The sequence below is a fragment of the Ochlerotatus camptorhynchus genome, unplaced genomic scaffold (genome assembly GCF_037179485.1).
Source record: "Ochlerotatus camptorhynchus isolate MF236.1 unplaced genomic scaffold, CSIRO-AGI_Acam_v1.1 ptg000149l, whole genome shotgun sequence".
NCBI classification, from domain to species: Eukaryota; Metazoa; Arthropoda; class Insecta; order Diptera; family Culicidae; genus Ochlerotatus; species Ochlerotatus camptorhynchus.
Window position 1 is genome coordinate 831,486 of NW_027040639.1, and position 22,757 is coordinate 854,242.

Here is a 22,757-nt window from a genome sequence, read left to right on the forward strand (position 1 = left end):
GGCATAACTTTTTTACCATTGGGTAAAAATCAACCCAATTTTGCACACTTTGTCATTGATGTGTATTGTGTACATGCTGTCAAACTCGAAGTCGTGTTTTTCGATTCAACGAAAATGGAGGTGAACCAACGCGAGTTGAGAGAACAAATTCTTTCCAAACACCTGGAATTTCCTGACCTGTCGCACCGGCACTTGGGAAAAATGTTGAACATTCACCTTTCAACCGTCTCCAGAGTGTTGAAGCGGTTCCAGGAGCGGTTGACGTTGGACCACGGCAAAGGAGCTGGAAGAAAACCGGGACCGGAGAACAACAAGACGGAGGGAAAGGTGAAGCGGATGATTAAAGCAAATCCCAACGTCTCAAGCCGTGATTTGGCTAAAAAGATCGGCATGTCGCAGAGCTACGTCCAGAATGCAAAGAAGAGAGCTGGACTACATACATACAAGGTACAGAACTTCCCAAACCGCGATGAGCGGCAACAATCGACGGCTAAAACTCGGGCACGGAAGCTCTACGAGAAGATGCTGACAAAATATGGCTGCTGTGTGATGGACGACGAAACGTATATAAAAGCCGATTTTAAGCAAATTCCGGGGTTGGAGTTTTTCACCGGCAAGAGCAAGTTCGATGTGGACGACAAATTTAAGAAGAAGAAAATGTCGAAGTTCGCCTCCAAATATCTCATTTGGCAGGCCATCTGCTCTTGCGGACTGAGGAGTGAGCCTTTCGTGACAAAGGGCACAGTAAATGGCTAGATCTACAAATCTGAGTGCCTCGAGAAGTGCCTTTTGCCGTTCTTGCAGCAGCACGACGAAGCTCCGCTATTTTGGCCAGATTTGGCATCATGCCACTATTCTAAAAGTGTCCTGGAGTGGTATGAGGCCAATTCTGTCCATGTTGTTCCAAAAGACATGAATCCGCCAAACTGTCCGGAGCTGCGCCCGGTGGAGCAGTACTGGACAATAATGAAGCGGGAACTTCGGAAGAGCAAGAAGACAGTCAAAGACGAGAAGGACATGTTAAGAAAATGGAAAAAAAACTGAGAAACTGGTACCGGATGACACTGTAAAGACTTTGATGGAGGGCATCAAGCGACAATGCGTTCAATTTTACACTCAAGGCTCCATCGATTAACTTTTCTTTTGATTTTTGAAGTAAATATATGGATAAAACTACCCTAAAATTTTGGTTTGATTCTAAACATTATAAGAAAATTGGCATGACATTTTCGGTGTCGCAATAATTTCGTGTTCGCCCTTTAATAACATTCCGTTTGGTGCTAAACTGTGCTAGATTAAGAAATACTAAGTGCGGGTTGTGCTTAATAGGCCGGAAATGGGGTATTTAACCCTATTACTAATCTATCATGAAAGACTGAGTATAAGGGTATTCCAAAATAACATTTTGTATTGAAACCTGAGAGCTCACCCTACAAATGATAGCTTAAGGTGTTACAACAAAACTTTTCTATGGTGCACCCAACCGTGGGATGTAAGATTCGCTTACAATTATGTGGAATTCATCATCAGAGGATGTTAGTGGAGACCGCATGAACCGAGGATGCGATATACCTACCTGTAGTCCAATGCAAGAAAATTGAGAACAAAAAATGTGGAGTGTATTAGTGAGGGAAATTAAAGTTAAATTAAAAATTTGCCGACTGGGGGACTCGAACCACGAACGTGTCGATTATCTGATCTGTGCTTTCTCCACTACTCTATCCATTCATCGGGATATGGATAGGCTAAAAGCAAACAAGAAGCGCTCATTCCCTCGCATACTCGACTTCGTTTGCTTTTTCTTCTGGAGAGAATAGAGGTAACCCAACTAACAATTTTCACGATGTAAACGCTTTACTCATTTCATTTATAAAGCCTCAAGCTGTATTCAAACGTTATACGATATGAGGCAACCTTTACTCAACCTCTATACAAGCAAATCTGGCGAACTTAGTCGGCTACTTATGCCTGTTGGGACGGTTGGAACAAGCTCTTATTGCACTTCCATTTACGCTTCTAAACAGCTGTTATCCTACTGTTTAGTTGTGTGCGAACTTGAAAGGCGCTTATTTAACCTTTCCTCCTTGACACTACCAACTTCACTACGCCAACACTTGGAACTAACGTAAAATAGTCTACATGACTTTATTCAACAATATCGCTGAGTAGAGGCTTTATAATAGTACACATGAATCACTTTTCTCGACTAGTTTGTACAACTTTATAAAGGAGCAGAGTAAAAGCTGTAAAACTGCGCACGTCTAAAAATAAACCTAGGTGACTGTAAAAATGCTTCCAAAGTAGCGCTAACCCAGTTAATTAGCTGAGTACAGGTTGTTTAGCTGTTGAAATAGCAGTTTTGACATTTATTTTATTCAGCAAGAATGGTTAGTTGCGTAGAAGCCATCAAAGTAGTAATATATTCACTTAATTAGCTCTGTTTTGCAGCTACAATATGAAAGTTGATTAATATTTGCATAGAAGTGACATTACCGATTATTGGCTGCTGTTATTCAGTGCGACTGACAAATTGAATAATGGTTGTGAAAAAGTTGAGTAAACGCTCTGCAAAACTATTTTGCTAGCTTCTGCTTATAGCTGTATCTGCAGCTTTTTTCAACTACTTCACAGCACTATGCTGGAAATGTTGGCTTATAAAGCTGAAAATGTTAGTTGGGAAGTGTGTGCGTCGTTCTAACATGTTGTACATAAAAAACAAGGCAAATGCTTTCTTGTGTACAAACTTAGATTTTTTACCGAGATGGGCACCACCGAGCAGCTCGGCATTTTATTTTGCTGGATCTCAGTGAAAAACTTGCCGAGATTTAGCTAACAAATGGGAATTTTGCCGAGATCTTAGAACATAAATTTTGCTGAATCTCGGCAAGTTTTTCACTGAAATCCTGCAAAATAAAATGTCGAATTGCTCAGTGGTGCCCATCTCGGCAATATCGGTAATATCAATTTTAGAATAATATGGTTATTTCTACTAATTAATGAATTATTGACAATTACCTCTCATGATCCTTGGCTCCAGTATGATTTTAACTTACCACTTTTTGATTATTTATCAAATACCTCTCCGAGTATATAACTCACAGGTGCCTTGTTGTTTTCTGGTATCTAATGGATTGGTCCTGAATTTGTTTGATATCCTGTTCGAAGTAATTCTATTCCTTCTCCTCAGTCCATTGAAATCGCGTTATTTCTTTGAGTTCCAGCTCCATATGATTCGCCATTCATTAAGATAATGGGTTAAAAGGGAGTAAAGCATACATAATGGTAGATTAATATTAGTTGTACTTGATCCAAACTATAGAAAGAAGTATAGATAAATTAGTTGGAAAATAAAACTGATATATAACTAAAAGTGCAATGGATGAGTGTTAATTCCGAGATCATTTTAGTGTTAAGAGCAGGCTTCCAAAAAGTACAGCCTCCTCGCGACAGTTGGTTTATACCTGAATTGACTGTTGCTTTGTGTGCTTTACTACCGCTTGCTACCGTACGTTCAGATCTGAATTCGAAGTGTATTGGTAACAGCGCACACACGAACGAATGAAAGCTGTATTAGAACAGTCGCATCTATACCCGCTTTGCTAAAATCATCGTGCTTGGAACGTAGTGAACCGAATGGGCTGTATTTATGCATTTCTTTATGACCAGGTTCTCAATGTTTCTGTCGTCATAACAGCCTTCACAAACCGACGACATCCCTCAGCTTACCCAAGTGGCTGTCACGAAAAGGCTGTCACGAGACATTATATACAATTCTAGATAGAGCTGGAATTAGGGCGTAACAGCTTTTGTAAACAATGGCTTCTTTCGATAATTTCTAGAAAGTTAAGGCTCGCCAACGCAAATCAACAACACCATCGGGTAGAGGAAGACTTCCTTTACTGGACGGTTATGTTGGTTTGCGTGTGTGTGCTTTGAGTTCTTAGAAATCGTCGATTAAAGTAATTGTTTACAAAAGCTGTTACGCCCTAATTCCAGCTCTATCTAGAATTGATATACGGCAGTGGAGTATGGAAGAAACCCAGAAGAATGATCCCGAACAGATATGTCGGCCCGATGTCGGATCAATGTAAGGTCAATTTATGGTCGACATTGGCCAAATTTCGGGTCTTTGTCGGGTCAATTTTGTGTTTATGTCGGGTCAATGTCGGGCCAACATCGGGTTGGGGTTTGGTAGAAGTCAGGTTGGTGTCGGGTAGGCTTATATTTTTCGCCGGAGACCGTGCGTTTAAAAAAAAAATATCGGATGAAAATTTTGCAATGGGCAGCAAGAACGTGATAGCAACCGAACGAGCTCCGGCGCCACACTGGTAGTGTAGTAGCAGTCTTACGACACACAAACAAAATTTCAAAGACAGCAGCAACGAATCGGCAGTTTGACGGACTGCTTGTTGTACACTGTACACAAACATCATCCTCTGATCGAATGAAACCTCAGATCATTCAAAACAAAACAACGAAATCGCTTCTTCGAATGATAGCTGCAACCGGATGACGGTTGTTTTGCAATCAGATGATTTGCCTCTCGAATACAAGATGAAAATTGTTATGAGAAGGGATAGGGCGTCAGTTGATATGCGTAATGGTCTCTGCAGAATGACTGTCATACTAAATGGAAATGCATATGGTATTGGTTCAGCCCCATAACGCAAATCATTCGAAACGATGATGTAAATAATTCTATCGAAAGTCATTTGCTGATTTGAGTTGACAAACGAGGTGGAAGTATATGCATCGCTATCAGAGCTGTGACGAACATAGGTAAAGGATGAAAACCAATGTTTGGCTAATTTGTGGTGGAGGAGGTTTTCTCCACCACGAAAAAATTTTGTATCCATAATGGAATGGCCTATTATGGCTATTCAGTATGGAAATGTAGATAATCAAATTATAAATCTAATTAAAAGCACTTGCATGTCACACTGAGTGCCGTATGCTTTATAGCTAATTTTCAAACGAAAATCATCCTGTATTTGGATGACAGTCATATGGATGTTCATCATCGAGTTCATCATCTGACGACGAATTCAACCATAAGAAAATCATCCGAAATTCGAATGCATATTGTTAAAGGGCTCGAGCAATGCAATAATTATTCGAAGTATTGCAGATTTTTTGGTAGAGTGTATGTACGAGGAAAGTTACGAATGACCATCCGAGGCTGTCATAACCGAACGAACAAAATACATGACTAAGAACAAGCTGTCGTGAACAGCACAAGACGGCAACGTTGCATGTCGTATAACAGCCTCACTGTGGGCTGTCGCTTATAGCTCAATCTCAAGGCTGTCGTAGGGAAAAGAAAGCGACAGCCGTTGGAATACTGTCATGAGGCGGTACTTTTGGTATGCCTGGTTAAGAGTTATGTTAGTTATGATCCGTATTCAGCCCTGCCGACGCCTGCAACACTATTTGCAGCAATTGTGATATGATTATGCGACACTGCTACAACTACTATGTTAGATGTATGACTTGTCAATTTTCGTTAGAGAAGAATACTGTTTTCTAACGCAACGCAATGTTTCAAGGAAGGTGTCTTTCAATAAATCACTCAGTCAATTTGATTTTTGAAAATTGGCTCAAAAGGGTTTAGTTGACACATCATATCTTACCAAAACTAAAGCACAACAATCCTAATTCTTATTTCAAACCTATCAACATATTTAACACACCTTTCCTAAAACTTCACTTATTCGTAAGCGCCTGATTGAAGATATAACTGTTATTGACATTGCCTGTAATAAACAAATATACTAAATAGAAAGATTTATTATACAACTCTAAAGGCTAGTTGCCTCCCTAAGCGGACCCCCGCGTCATATCTCTTATTTTAATTAACTTTCTGAATCCTCTAATTGAAGTTCATTTGATGATTATTTATTCTTATTTAATAAATAACTGAAATCTCAATCTACCTACACAATCATAACTAAAATTCAACGTGTTTCAAGTACTTCTGGCTTTGACATATATTAATTATATCTTTGATCGTCCCAGGTGACACCTTCAAGTGACTAAAATGCTTCACTTTGAAGTAAGTTTCCAAGCTAATTTTAATATGTATATTGTATAAGGTAAATGTTCCAATTACGCTCTCCCGTTTCCACTATGTCGGACCACAAAAATACATATGGGTATGTCACAATAGAAGCACACCACAGTGGAAATGCCGAGTCATAGTTCAAACACTTATCCCAAATCAAAATGAAGCACATGTAAGATTAGTTACAATACCATGTACAAAAATGATGTTTAACATTGTTCCCTGAGTAATACCTCAATGGAAACAACAATGAAAGCTTGTCCCGCAAGTAGAAGGAGCACTGTTGGGCACTTTCTGAAATATTTCAATAGTATAATTCCCTTGCAAACCCAAATAAATCTATCTGCGTAAAAAATAAGAGTGATTTGCGGCAAAACCCGCCAGTATCGCACCCAACGTCAGTGCCTATACGTAAGCGTACCACGACGCGGCTCTCAATAAAAGGAGTAACAAGTGTGATACTATCACTGCTGGACTAGATCTTTGGTTCTCTCATGCAGAAGTTTATCCGAGAGGGGAAGCTTAGTAATCCTCATTGCCTGCCCAGGGCGCCATTCTATCGCGGATGAGCCAGAAACGCTGGCCATAAACCTACCGTCTCCAACACTCCACTATAAAACATGAAATTAAGCCCTCCCACCAGCAACAAGGTGCAAAAACTAGCCAAGGGGAGGGTCTTTTCTAACTGAGTCTAAACCTTTCTGTTATGTTATTCAATCCTTTTTCAAGTTGTCAAAGCTTTCCTGAAGTGATCCAACAAATCCCGAACCTAAGCTTTAAAGAATAGTTTTCGCATTTTATGGAGTGAGGCCACATTAGCTGATTTAATTTCTTTACTAAATGAATCTGAGATTTTAAAGAATGAACCTTCGTGTGTTCATACATGATAGTAGATTTTTTTAAGTAACATCCATAGTTTACATCCACAAAAGTACGTATTTTTATAGAAATTTGGGTTTCTTGATCAGCCAAGTTGGATTTTGGCTACAAACTTTGAAAATCAGACTTGGATTTTATAGTATAGACCTTTGTGAGTTCATACGTGAACTTGCTGAACTGAATGTTGGCTCCTATCTTTGAAAACTAGGCTTTTATTTTATAGAATAGAACTTGCTGAATCCATACGTGAGGATTGAATTTCTCAATTTTTGATAAAACCGAGTTTAAATTCACAAAAGTACGTATTTTCATAGAAACTTTGATTTTCTGTTCTGCCAAGTTGAATTTCGGCACGGATTTGGATTTTATAGAATAAACCTTGCAGAATCCATACTTCAGGGTTGAATTTTTAAATTTTTGTGAAAACCGAGTTTCCATTCACAAAAATAGGGGAAATGGCTCTAATGTTGGCCTATGGATCTGAGATTGGGCCCATCGCTTAAAATCTACCATTTATCAATTTTATCTAGATAAACGCGTCATTTTGACGGAACTAATGGATATTTTTGGTCGCTATTGAAAATTTAGTCGATTGCTGAATTTATGTATGGGCCAAAAATAGAGGCTTTAGGGCGACATTTCCCCTTAGGGGCTGTTCATAAACTACGTAGACAGTTTAGGGGGGGAGGGGGGTTGACAATTATCCACAGCCCATACAAATTTTAAAATTTTTGTATGGACAATTGTCTACGCAGGGGGAGGGGGGTGTCAAGAATCCCAAAAATCTGTCTACGTAGTTTATGAACAGCCCCTTATCTCATAGTTTCATAATATCGAAAAGTAATTTCTTAGCTGTAATGAGCAATTGTTAGCCTGGTTTCAACACTCAATTTCTAGCTTTGAATTTTAATAAACGTATTTTTTTAAGAAAAATTTCGATAGTTTAACGGGTCTATTTCAAGTTTGCTACATATCAGCGATTTTTATTTAAACTGAATAGCCTATTCAGTTGGGTTTTTATGCCTTTTCTAAGTAAAATGTTTGAGCTTATTTGGTGAAATATAAATATAGGTGATTTACTACCGTTTGAATTGAAAATCACGATCACGATTCAGCGATTTTAGGTTTAGATTCCAGGGAGCCTAAATTTCCATTCTTATTTAAATCTTCCCGAACGATTTACTGCTTCCATCATTTAATGCATTTAATTTAATCTAACACTAAACTTCCTGTCGACTGCTAAAATTACATTTTTGAGGATCCACTGCCATGAGCCCCTAGGTCTGCTTCTTTTCTATCAGCAGTAACTTCCCCACCAACAGATGAACAAACGTTCAATCAAATGTTCCCGCAGCTGTTGGTTCCCATTACCTATGGACGATTTTCAGCTGAAAATGCGGCAAAATCGCAGCTCAAAGAGAACATTTATTCTGTGAATAATATGATTAAAATCCACCTTAACAACGCGGTTTTACCGCATTACCATGCAAATGAGCCCTGATTGGACGTGCATGGTTCAATTACAACCGACAAATCTTGGTAAACTTGGCCTGCCTCCACCCGGCACCATCAAAGCACGACCAGAAGAGTGATAACCTACCCTACTAAACTATGATGGCTGCGTACAACTGTTATCCACCGTATTTAATAATACACCTTGCACCGCTGTTTTTCGTTTGCCTATTGTTTACCGTGACTATGAAAGTGTGAAAAAAGTGGTTAGTGGAACTGTTTATCCAATCTTCCCTGGGCCGACGCCTCCCTCGCGCACCATGAGTAGTAGAAGAATTACACTACGTACATACAGCCATTCAGTACCGGCGATGCAATTCGCAATTCTTCTTGCGCCTGCGCTTGGATGCACCAATAAATTAATTTTGCTCGCTTTCATTTTCACTCGAACGAACTTGCCGCCGACGACGCAGAGTCAGCTGTGAGCCGTTCCGCCGCGCTCTTTTTATGGTGTCGATGGATGTAATACCACCAATAGCGACTAATTCGAGGCAATTGCCACTGCTACAACTCGGACTGGCCGGTACACTACACTGTAACAATGAAAGGTGTCATCGATATCGATCGCTTCGATACACACGATGATTGAAAATTGGATTTTCAACAATGGTGTTTGTGTTACCTACATGTGTTACGATTGTTATAAGTTAGAAATTGACCTAAAAAGCATGTTCAGCAATTACCCAAGAACAAGGGCTCCCTTACGAATCCAGGCAACTTTTTCTTGAACTCTTGCTCTAATTGAACGTCCATGGTAAATTGCCAACCCGAAGCGGATAAACACACAATTTTCCAAATAAAATCCAATAATTGAAATCGTGATTCAACGTATGGTTTCTAGCATCCCCTCGTCTCGGAACCCTACCACTATTCAACAGAATCCACCCAACACGATTGATTGATTTAGGCTCTTGCTTTAGCGATCCCTGCGACTACCGGGTTCCGGGGGGAGAATGTAACAGAGCAATAATAAAAAGCTCCATTTCATGAGAACCCGAAGACATCTCGCCGTGCGGCAGCATAGCATCCACATTTGGTCGTTTCTGCCACCGATAATGGCAGCGGTTGTAGTCTTTTCTATCGGTGACCCCAAAGCTCTTCGGCAGAGAAGCTCACGGTCAATGCTCAATGCCAAATAAGACCCATCACCCGGAGGGAAGACTGGAACCGTCCCGGTAAGGCACAGACAGAGAAAACTGCCGTTTTGCCATGATTGCCCTCGGTCGTTGTCGATGCCATTGTTTGCGGGTGCCAATAAATTCCGGAATGCTTCGTGGACGCGGGGGAACCAATTCTTGAACGATTTTTCAAACGCAGAGCCCCCGGGAAAACAAACGACCCCAAACCAATAAAAATAAATCTGCACTTTGGTGCGGGATGGATGACGTCGAGTGGATGTGCAGCATAAATGTGGATTGATCCATGTAGCAGTGGCGTTGCGCTGCTTCGGTTAGGTGATTTATTGGAAGAAGGTAGTTTGGAGGGTCGCTGAGCTTCAAATTTTATAAATAAAGGAAGAGAGAAGAATTCGTAATTTCCATTTCATTCCATTACCATAATTGCTTATACTTGACAAATACGCGTATTTCGTCCTAAATGTGCAGATTTTTTCAGTTTCTTGTACTAATGCTCGACTAGTACAAAACACTGAAGAAGAAATACGCGTATCTGTCAAGAATAAGCAATTAAGTAATTAAATTGAAATTACCCTCTTTCTTTAAACAGATATTCAATATAGACGCCCACATTCACGCCCAGAATGCAAATATTTCCAGGGTCAATTTCGGACACCTTTTGACGTAGGACTACATCTTTAATTTCTATACTGGGGGTCACATTAAAAAAAATCAAAATTCAGACATGTAACGAAAAATCCCTAGGGGCATCCCACTCTAAACTTGGTATTTCTATCGATATACCTATAGATATCTGGGAATATTTATAAATACTTAAGAAATACTTAAGAAATATCTATCGATGGTTTGTTTGCTCGGTTGCTATAGCCTATAAACAAATTTCATTTGTTTGTTTATCTGACGTTTGGATTCAAATCTTATCTGATTTTGCGTACATTTAACATTTATTATATTATTACGGAACGGTAACAGTTTTTCGTTGCATATAGGACGATAGGAAAAGAAGCAGTGTTCAGTATGCTCAGAAAATTAACGGTCAATTTGTAGTAGATAGCAAAACGCATAACGAAAGAGTGGTGGATGAGCTATAATGAAGAGGAGAGAAGGTCAGTGAATCTGGAGCTGTAGAACAGAGTGGATCTGGTGAAATTTAGATGGGGTTCAGAGACGTGAGGCACGTTGTTAGGGTGCATTTTTGGAAGGTAGTGTGTGAAGAGCCTATAAGGCAGTGATACTGTGCCTTTCGGAGACCGATATTGCAGCCTCTGGGACAGCTAACGTCCGTGGTCTCCCAGGATCTGGGATCAGTTCACACTACAGTCGCCGATAGCCACGAGGATCGGTAGCTTGACATAGACAGCGGCCGGTTTATCTATTACAGCAGCGTAAGTGTTTCACCTCCCGCCCGTCATTGGATCAATAAAACCATTCAATTAAAGCCTAAATTAACCCTTTTTGTAATGCTTCTCATAATTCCGAAAACTCTCCCTACCTCGCCAACGCCCGGAGACCCAGGAGCAAAACAGGCCTTTGGTGCCCACCCCAACAACTGCCGACTGGCTTAGACTAGCAGTCAAGGATGTAGACACGTCCCCTTCAGAGACGGCGCAAAAGTCCCGGTGTCAAACAGTTGTGAGTTTCAATATTAATAGAATTAACTACACACCACTGACCGTATCGTACGTGACTCGTTGATCCAGTCCCAGGAGGAAGCTATACTGATGGCCATTGGAACCTTTCAACTATTGCTCGTTTAAATGTATCGTTCAAAATACAGCTCTGGAAATGACTATCTTGTTTATAAGTATAGTTTTCACGGAGGTTTTCACCGAGGTTTTCACCGACTAGGATCTTGATCCTGTGATAATGACTACGGACATTTAAGCTGGTGGGAGCTGGCATCGGAACTTGCATCCGGAGAGCCGAGTCTCATAGCTTCCGTAGCATTATGGGCCGCAGAAATGAACAACATTCTCATGGATGCCCTTCTACTTGAAGCTCATAAAGGTCGCCAAGTTAGACAAGTTCAAATCGAAAAATCGGTTCAGAAAAAACTTTAGAACGACTATTATAACATTCAATTCACCTGATATTTTTCTTACAGACGCTTACTTTGAACATTCCCATGTGGACATTATGGTCCTACAGGTTTCGTTTAAAGATTATTTCACCCTAAAAAATGCATGCATTAAACTCCTCGCAAAAATTAGAGAAAACGTACTCCCCCTTCTCATTCGTCACTTTGTTCTATTACCTAATGAATTACTTGTCACACATTTGTAACCCCCCCCAGAGTGTGACTTACTTAATGGATGTTCCCTTACACTGAGGCAAAAGAACGTAAGAATTCCATAAGAACCACTTATGAATTTTAGCCACAAGAAATCGGTATGAATTTCATTGATTTGCCTTATGAAAAATAATATCGAGAAAAAATAATAAAACTGAGCAGACTGGAACCGAACCATGGACGTTGAGATTACAAGTCCTGTGTCTGGACCACTCGTCTGTCAACGCTTGGGAAAATGGTACGACTAATGGCGTAGAAGAGCTACCTCATGTAAGACGAAAATTTTTCATAAGTCGTGCTTATGAAATTCATATGTGTCGTTCATAATTCGAGCCTTATGATATTCTTAAGTCTATTTGCCTCAGTGTAGAGGCTCGAACTAGCTTCTAGTGGAAAGTTACAATGATTTTACGTCACAGATTTTAAAATATGTGGCGATATTGGGGGCATGTTCATTAAATGGGTTAATGAGCTGAACGATTACCTTACAAAAATGGGGGAGAGGTAGCTCATCGATTCTTCCGGTTCGCCTCCTAGCATCGTGCTATAAGGTACCGATAACCAGGGTAGTTGATCGATAGCTCGATGACGTCATTTCGTTGGCGTCTGCAATGGGAAATTCTCATAGCAGGCGTTGACGATGGGACGTTGTCGAGTTGTTGAATAGCAACTATCGTGGTAACTCACCGATTACCTGTCAATCTGCCAAATTTGGAAAGACGTCTGCATTGAATTGTCTCATATAATAATATTCCGCCCACTATATCACAAGAAATTGCGAGTAGCTGAGTGGAATGGAGATAAGTTAAGCATTGGGTACAGGACCAAGTCTCCCCTGGGTGGTGCCAAAAGATAAGCGCAATAGAATCATCAAGTTGCCAGGCACGGAATGAGACTATTGCATGGCTGGGTAGTCAAAGTCTTCCATTCGTTAGTCATTTAAGGTGGATTAGAACAGGTTTAGGTTTAGGGTGGGCGTTGGCCAGATTTGGATTTTTCAGATGTAGTCCTGGATAGGACCCTGTCATTGAACGTCGCGTGAAAGTGGAACTTAATGAAGGCCTAAGTACTTTTTCGTAGTTTTTAGTTTTCGGATTTGAAAGATCGTCGGTTACAGTGGCCTGCTTGCTGAGCAGAAAAACATGGTCCCAGGTTCTTACATATCAAAGAGATTTATGGTAATATCGCTTATGTATCGTGTATTTTGCGAAACTCGTTGTTGTCGTTGGTTCCGGGTTTGAATGGATACAAAAATTTGAGCAACGGTATTGTGTGATATGAGGGGCTCGGTGGCCTTAGAGCAACCGTTTTTGCTTACTGAGCAGAACATCATGAGTCTAATCTCAGGCCCATCCACATTCATGATTCGTCAATCGTTTTATTTATTAATATGACTACATGGTAATAACATCAACTTGGTGATTAAAAAGGTGCTCGTCTGCCTAGTGGCAAACGTTTTTGCTTACTGAGCAGAAGACCGTGGGTTTAATCCCAAGCTCCTTCGCGTTATATGATCGTTAGGACATCAATTCAGCTTATCGTTTACCAAAACGAACCCTGCTGCAAACCCAACCCTCTTATCCAACATCCCAGTGATTCCTCGTGGAAGTGCAGAGGTGTTCTCGGCTTCCATCAAAGCGAGTGTCACGTCAACACATTCAAACCCCTTCCTTTCTTGACCTGTGTTCGGGCGCAGCCGGCGCTGGTATAGCCTAGTTTGAGATCACCTGTTTTTACACATTGAGGATGATTGCTAGTCCCAAGCATCGTCTATTGGTTCTCTGTGCAATTACAGCTGGTCTGGCAATAACAGAGAGTAGCAACCGTGGGCGGTCAATCAAGCTCAAGCTCAAGCTCAAGCTTAAACTTGGCTGGTAAACGGTTAGACATTGCCTACCATTGGTAGTAGTCCTATCCGAGACATCCAGGATCCAGGATAACATTCCCGGCAAATTTGACCAAAATCTCGTATCCCAATTTCAGGGAATCTTGTTTGGTTTCCCAGGAAATAGTTACTTTTTAGCATACATTTTTACTTCAATTTCCGCAAATTAATTTTATATTTTCGGGGGGAAGTTGGAAAAAAAAAACTAACAGAAGTCGGAAATTTGAAGAAATTTCCGCAGGAAGGCGAAAACAAATTCAAATTATGTTGGAATAACCATCCGGAAAATTCGTAAAAGTGATCCTAGTCAGATTTCTGAGGAAAGCTGTAAGGATGTTTAAGGAGATTTAGAAACAATCGTCCGGAAGAGGTCGCAATAAACTTCCTGGGTAGTTGGAAGACATTAACAGTGGAAGCCAGAAGAACTTTGGCAGAAATTTACAGTAGAAACCGGAAGCAAATCCCGAGGGAAGTCTGGATAAATAAGCATCAGGATAAACACGGAAGAACCTTTTGATGGTGGTTGGAAGAAACTCTCTGCATAAGATTGAGGAATCTTCCTGGAGAAGTTTGAATAAACTGTCGGGAATAGGTCGGAGGAAATATCCGGAAAAAATTGGAAGGGAGTTTCCAGTGGAAGTCTAGAGGTACTTTTGGGACTTGACGGAAGACACTTCCGCTGGTAATCGGAAAAATCTTTCAGGAGAAGTTAGTAGAGACATCCGGAAGTAGATGGATTAAACTTTTTGGAGACTATGGAAGAATCTTCCGGATAAAGTCAGATGAAACTTCATGCAAAAATCTAAAATTTCAGTTTGATGATGGAAGAAATTTCCGGGAAAAAAAAAGAGTGAAGCGGTAAGACACTTCTAAACGAAATCCGCGCCAAGTCAGGGAAAGCTTTCGGTAGAGGTATAACAAACATCCTGGGAAGATGGAAGTCCCTTGCAGCTGTTGGATCACACCGTATATAATTACTGAAGCGAAAAATTGGAAGCATTTGCCGTAGAATTTTGGAAGACACTTCCTGGAGAAACCTGAAGAAACCTCCAGGAAAGTTGGATCAAAAATGTATAATGAAATTTTGGAATATTTGCGGAAGTAATGTGAAGAAATTTTCCGTGGATAGTTAACTTATTGAAAATAACAAGTTAGAACTATTTACTGCTTCATGGTTCGCAAACATTCTGGTGAATACCTATCTTAAATTAATGGCATGACCTATCTGGTCACTGAATGAAAATAATTGCCTGATTTCTGGGTCGGAAATGCACAGTAACTCCTATCTCTACCTCAGAAAGAATGGAAAATACCCCAATGAGTGGGGAGAAGAGCCCGCCCTTTATCCCCGAAATGTTAGCAAAAAAGAGTTGACATCTTCACTCTCCCCATCCAAATCGCTTCAATTGGGCGTCCTGATGGTTCCTCTTCATCCCGAATGTTTTATGTATGGCAATATGTAATATGCACTGGCGTGCACAGGGTGGGGCTAAGTGGGGCAATTGCCCCACCTTTTATAAATAAGATTTTTATTTTATTATTTACAAAATAATGATATAAAATAACTTGATTTCTTGATAACTTGATTTGAAGGTAAAATAACTACATTTCTTAATATAAGAGCACTGAAAACCTTTGAGATGGTGCCTGAAAATAGCACTATAAAGATGTATGAAGGGACAAACTTCAATGAATTTTGCAAAATTGTACCTCAGTGGTGCATACAAAAAACTTCTGGGGTAGTTTTTTTTTTTTAAGGTGGTTCATGGAGGGTTAAAAGAAGAGGGTAAATTTAAGGTTGAAAAAATTCTCCTTCGTGATGGTAAATCGAAGAAAAAGCTTTTTATTGAATATTTCTGGTGTAAAAATATCATCAAGGTGGTACATGGAGGAAGTAATCAAAATGAATAACTCTGGTGGAAAAAATTAATCACGTCAAAAATTTTGAGGTGCACATTTTACTGAAAATTTCTGGTGGAATGTTAAAGCAAGGTTTATTCATTTTTCTGGTACATAATTTGCATCGTTCTGATGAATGCAAGCTTCATTGACAATTTATTGTGGAAAATTTGTACCATTCTGGTGCATGAAGAGGCAAAGTCTGAAAATTGCACCACAAAGGTGCCTGGTGAAACAAAGTTCACTGACAATTTTTGGTTCACCATTGTGGTGAATGGAGGAGCATGCTTTATTGCAAATTTCTGGTGCAAAATTTAAATCACTCTGATAAATGAAATGAACAGAAAATGTCTGGTGGAAAACTTGCACTGGACAGGTAAATGAAGGCACCATGAATTATTTAAAAATAAGCTTTATTGAAAATTTTTGGTGGAAAATCTGCACCGTTCTGGTGAACGGATGGGAAAGCTTTTCTGAAATTTTTTGGTGTTTAATTTGCATCCTTCTGCTGAATACAGAAACAAATTTCATTAATAATTTCTGGTGGAAAATCTGCACCATTCTGATGATTGGAAGGAAGCTGCTTTACTAAAAATTTATGATGAAAAATCTGAAAATATGGGCAAGCTTTATGTGGTGGCAAACCTGCAACATTCTGATGATAGGAGAAGCAATCTATAATGAAAATGTCTGGTGGAAAATGAAAAAAAAGGAAATGTGCACCAATCAGAAGATTGGAGAAGCAATTTTTATTGAACATTAACGGTGGAAAATTTGCATCGTTCTGGTCAATTGAAATTTTCTGGTGTAGAATTACCTGGGGGCAAGTTTGTATTGAAAATTTCTAGTATAAAATCTGCTGCATGGAGGGGCAAGCTGAATTGAAAATTCCTGATGTAAAAATTGCACAGTTCTGGTAAATGGAGGGGCAAGCTTTATTGAACATTTCTGGTAGAAAAACTACAACGTTCTGCTGAATGGACGGACAACTTAAACTTGACTTCCAAGAAGAACCTCAAGGGTATTGAATTCTGAGGACAGCTCCAAAAGAAAAGAAAAATTGAAATTAGTCCAAGATAATTTCGAAAATAATACCGAGAGAATCAAATTTTAAATGAAATTCCAAAGGGATGTTGAGGAAAATTTGAAGGGAATTCCTAGGATAATTTCAAGCTCATTCTGGAAATAATTTCTGGAGAATACAGAGGAAATTCTTCTGAAACTTAAAGGGAATTTGCAGATAGTTCCAAGATAACTTTGAAAAGAATACCGAGAAAATCAAATTTTGAGTGATATTCCAAAGGGGTTTTTAAGCAAAATTTCAAGCGAATTCCGCGGATAATTTCTAACTCATTCCGGGAAAAATTTCTGAAACTCTAAATGAATTTCAATTCCAAGGTGTTCTGAGAAAAAAATCATGAAGAGTTCTAAGTATAATTCCAGTGGACTTCTGAGAAGAATTTCAAAAGAGCTCTTAAAAGAGTTCTAAAAATATCCGAGAAGAACGTCAACGTATTGTCACCCATATGCCCGTTCACACCCGAAACCCATCCCCCACACAAAATCAAATAAAAAGGTTTCTGTATGGCAAACACACCTGGATATAAACGAGAATATGGGTATACAGCTTCACTATCGCAACTCCGGGTAATTGTCGAAAATACTTGCATTTTACTCAGGCACTTTTGAGAAAACTGCAATCAAAGCGCAGGGAAAACTCAATTAATTCTTCTTGCTCTAAAATCTTAGGAAATTTTCAAAAAACTGTCTGATAGATATTTATAACAACCTAGGGACAACCGCGAGTATTCGGTCCAGTTCCTTTAACTTTAAATATAATACAGTAATAATTTATAACGAAAATGATAACTCGGCTCTGTAAAGTTTATTCGATTGAGCTTGTGTAAATAAAGTAATTGCTTCAAAAAAAAGGTATTCATAACGATAAATTCTTAAACGAAGTCTGACAACGGAATAAAAATCCCAACTATTGACAATACTTTTCCTACGTTCGAATATAAAACGGATCCCGGGAAACAAAACTACATCACCGATCGAGTGCTGGAAAGACCAATAAATTGTACCAGCTGCAAGGCAGCCAAACGCAACGCGCCACCAACACAAGCAGACAGCAGCAGGGCAGGCAAATTTATTTGATTTCGATCCTCGTGATTGAAAATTAAACGTTTCGTATAAATTGGAGGAATTCGCAGCAACAGCAGCAGCATCAAAACTGAAAAATACCTAGAAAGCAAAAAAAAGAAAAGAAAAGAAAAGAGCACCACAAACACCGAGCCAAAACAAACATTGCGAAAATTGCGAGTGTGCAGCTCGGGTGCATGAAATGATTCTTTCGCATTGGTGGCCGGTCGCCGCCGCGATGGACGTATGCAAATTGATGAGTGTGTAAAAGATTGGTTTGAATCGAAGGCAATATAGGAAAAAAAATAATTAGGTTTGTTACGAGTGGTGGCGAGGGTTCATCGTGTGTGTTTGATTCGAGGGCTGTGATTTAAGAGGTAATGTATTAGGATTTTCCTTATTGGGGTTAGTCTTGATTCGACGTTACATAACAAGCGCGTGCGAGACACGGCGGTCTGTTTTCAATTTTGAGGTTATGAGGATCACCTAAATTGAATGCATATTTACGTTGTGTACAGCTTAAGTACCTGAGCATACTTCTAATTTAATTGACTGTAATTGATGTTGTGCCTAATGAGAAACATGGTCAATAGAAAACAGTACTAATTCATTAGTGAAGTGCAGCACCGAACTACTCTTGAATAAATCATTCTCGACACTCACTGTAAATCTTTGCCGATCGGCCATGTGAGGCTCATTCAACCTAAACCGCACATTCATTATCATAACTCATAAAATTTTACGACCAGAACGTGATCCGTTCCAGACGGGAATAAATTCAGGAAAAGTGAGAACGAAATTTCCGTTCCGAGGCTGCGTCGTCTGGAAGAACTGAGTCATCAGCCAGCCACAAACTACCCATATTCGAACACCGTGAGCTGAATTGATTCCGAGGAATGGTCTTAATAAAATCTTGGTTTTTGGATTAATTCTTTGCTACCACGCCAGTCAATCCAATCGTGCGATTTCATAACGCCTAATAAAGGTATCAACATCAGTGTGGTCAATTTTATGGCATGTAATGATGCACAACTCTATATGAGGCAATTTGGTGGGGAGAAACGTAGCGAAGGTAAGTGAAGCGATGTACATTCAAACCGTTCAATCAGAGTATTTCATTGTGATGTGGTTCACTGGTGTTCACGAACTGGTCACTCATGAGTTTTCTTCGATTATGAGTTTTTTTCAAAACCGAACACTGAATGGAATGGTGCTCTGAATCCAGTGATTAAGCATGTAGAATTATTAAGAAAACATTGTAAAATGCAATAAATTCTCACGTATTTTTCTTTCGATGCATAATATGGTACGACATTTCTTTTTAATAAATATTCTATGAAGTTCTCTTAACTTTTTCTTTTTTGTGCTTAGAACATATATAAAGTTCCCACAGTGTATCTGATGTTCGCAAAAGTTATTCAATGTGGTCTGGTCATTCCTCAACATCTTTCAACATACCTGAAGCTGAATTTCCTTCATGAAACACTTTCTTGAAACTTCTGTAAGGTTCCTGTATTCTTTTTTTAATTCTTAATGCAACTGTCCTTGGCAGATCCTAAAGTTATTGACTGCTTAGGCTGAGTGTAAAAGCACTGTTCCATCCTGACCTAATGTACTAAACTGAAAAGGACGAGGCAATGAAAAAGCAAACAAAAACATTCAGAGACTCACGAACAGGCTACTCACACCGCTTCACTATAGGAAATCAGGTCGACAAAAATAGGAAAATTTACTTTTTTCTAACTCAGATTCTGGATTACTCTATCAATAGTAAACGTTTACGTTGTGTGATAAAAGGAACTATTGAAACAAGAACGATTATTTGACCGTCCTGCCATGGCGGAGGTATGAGAACTATAAACGTTTATTTATTGTAATATAACAAGGAAACTACAAAACAAGCAATGACAATGATACGGGGACAAGTGGTGACATCTATGGGTAATTACAGTAGCTACTTTATGTTAGGGGTAGAAGTTGTAGTAGCCGCCTGCACGAACAAACCCTTTGACTAAGAAGTTCCCGAAATTTTAGGTTTGTAGTTTCAGAGATATTCAACTTGAAAGTTGAAAAAATGCAGAAATCATACGCTTTTTTGCTTTAGAAACAAGCCCACATTAAAATTTATTTTATAATTTATTTAACAGTTAGGCCGGAAAAAATCTTGAGTTTTCCTTTTGTCAACCACATCCCCCCCCCCCCCCCATTCAATAGTTTTAAATATCAAAATCAGTGTATATTTATTTTTCGATCATCGCTAATTCATTTGCAACGGATACTCGCATTGCTAGGTATTATTATGTGGTAGAATATCACCTTGTTCTTTTACAGAATTTTTACTTAAATCAGTACTAGACCGGTACGGCATAACAGGTCTTCGAAATCGGATCAGCAGATTTCAGTTGTTGAAAACGGATTTTATCGAACATCATTCCTAATCTCGTTTGACAACTCACTAGGTAAGCCGCCTTCAATCTGATCGATCCCCCTTGTTCGCTGCGCACATCTTCGTCTTGTTCCAGTCGGGTTGCTACCAAGAACCAATTTTATTGGATCGTTATCCGACATTGCTACGATGTACCCAGCCCACCGTATTCGCCCGATTTGCGCATGATTCAACAGTTTCCGAGCTAAATCCAATCTTTTCAAAATTGGTTTAAATTTTTTAGAAGTGAGACCAAATCAGAAACGATTCAGGAAATTCCTAATTGAAGTGACATTTTTCAAAGCAGATTCAAAACTGAGTCGAATAAGTCACCAACACTTTTCTAACTGAGTCTAAACTAGCAATGGGCGATATTGTGAAAAATATCGATACTTAAGTATCGATATATCGAATTGGAATGTATCGATATGCTCAAAATGTCGGGCGAAAAGTATCGAAATTATCGATACAGGATTTGAAGAAATTTCGTTTTTCTAAATAAAACGGCAGGGGATAAAAATTAAAGAAATGTGTTATTATAATAGAAACAATTGAAAACTCATGAAATATATAAAAAAAAAACATAACATTTCAGATCATAATTTACTCCTTGAACCAGTAGGTGTCTTCAAGAGAGCTTAGAAACACCAACTTCGCCATTCTAAGAGCGTTGAGTCTGAATCGGTTTTTACATGTTCTGCCAGTTCTGGAGAACAGTCTTTCAGACGGTACAGATGTTACCATCCTTGAGAGGTAGTCTATTGCGATCAAGAATAGCTTTGGATATTTGCTTTTCATGATACTCCAGGCTTCAAGAGGATCAGATGATCTAGGAATGACTTTCTCTTGTAAATAGTTGCGAAGCTCTCCAGATATTCCGCTAGATTGGTTGGGTTTCCTTGATGCCGTTTTTTTCACGACCTAGATTTAGAGAATGAGAAGTTTGTAATCTATTAAAACATAAATAAATGAACAAGTTAGCTATCAAATGGTCGTGAACGTCCCACAGGCTTTGTTTGCTGCCTTGAATCTGGCATGGTTGATCATCGTTTGTAATTTCTTCATTGGTCAATATGTGCTCCTGCTCTACCCTCTCTGCTGCTTTAAGTTTATCGGAAACAACTTTCATCACACTCGTTTGCTCTAGTGGGTCTAAGTAGAACGATTTGAACCGAGGGTCCAACAGCGTCATAATGGAGAGTCCGTCTGTTGATTCAATTAGCCGAAATCGCCATTGGAATTGACCCAGCAAAGCCGTTTTTAATTCATTAACGTTTCCAGTTTTTGGTTCCAATTGAATCCAAGACCTACAATATTGAAAATATTAAAATTCGGCTTTGGTTCAAATTATAAAACATAACGTAGGGTTACGGTATGTAATGTGGGTCTAGTCCTTTCATTCGGCCTATCACGCAAATAAATAATTAATTAAGGAATATTACACAAAAAATAAGGAAAATATTGATCACTGATGGTTGATAAATGTGTACCACACACAAATCAATTTATATCACAACATTTCAATACATTTTCAGCTCTCGTAAGTAATAAAACTGGTTGAGAATATCACAATGTTCGGAGTTTTTAGCCGCCATGACTTATAAGGTTAAGATGGGAAGGTTGACTGACGATCATCAAATGGCCTGATTATGGCATTTATTGATTGGAATTACCTGATAATACACACTAGACGTAAAACTTACAGTTGCTGTTTGAATATTTTATGTTTATTTTAATTGTTTAACAACGTTTTCACAAGTAAAACATGGACCCAACTTTAGGGACACATTTCTTTTCTATGTTCCTAACTATGGCCCATGAAATTCATTTGACAGCATATAGCAATAAGAGTAACGTCAACAATGTTGTTTTGCATTTGGATGATAAGGAACGAACAGGAAGGGAGATTTTTTCTGCCAAACCTGTATAATGAACATCACAATGTTCTGATTTAGATATTCTGCGGTCAAAAGACGATAAGCGAAATTTTTAATTTTTAATTTTTAAATTGAGTGATTTAATGTAGTTTTCGTAAAATTTTCTCTAAGAAATGTTTTGAGGAATGAAGAGCATTAAGTTAACAGTGATAGTGATAAAAAAAAATACATCAGAAAACGTTACCAAGAGCGTTTTTTTGAGGATCAAACAAGATAGGACGAAGTTGCATCCATAAATAGACCCAATTTGGGGACAATAGACCCATATTACATACATTTCCCTCGTGAGTTATTGTCTTAAAAAAAGTAAGTTTTTCAACTTTTCGTGGTTTCTGATAGCAAACGACATGATAAGCATATCTAAGCATACCATTTAGCAGTAGAATATCGTTTGCAGGTAAATTCATTGATGAGTTATGATTAAAAACGTAATCGATGGCTGCATATTAGACCGAGGTTAGGGACGTATACCCTACATTTTTCATGATACTCATTAAGGGGATTACTTTTCCTGCCAACGAGCCCTTTTTGGCTTCGAGCTCCGTTATGACATGCATGATTGGATCAAGGATATTGCGAACATCTGTAGCC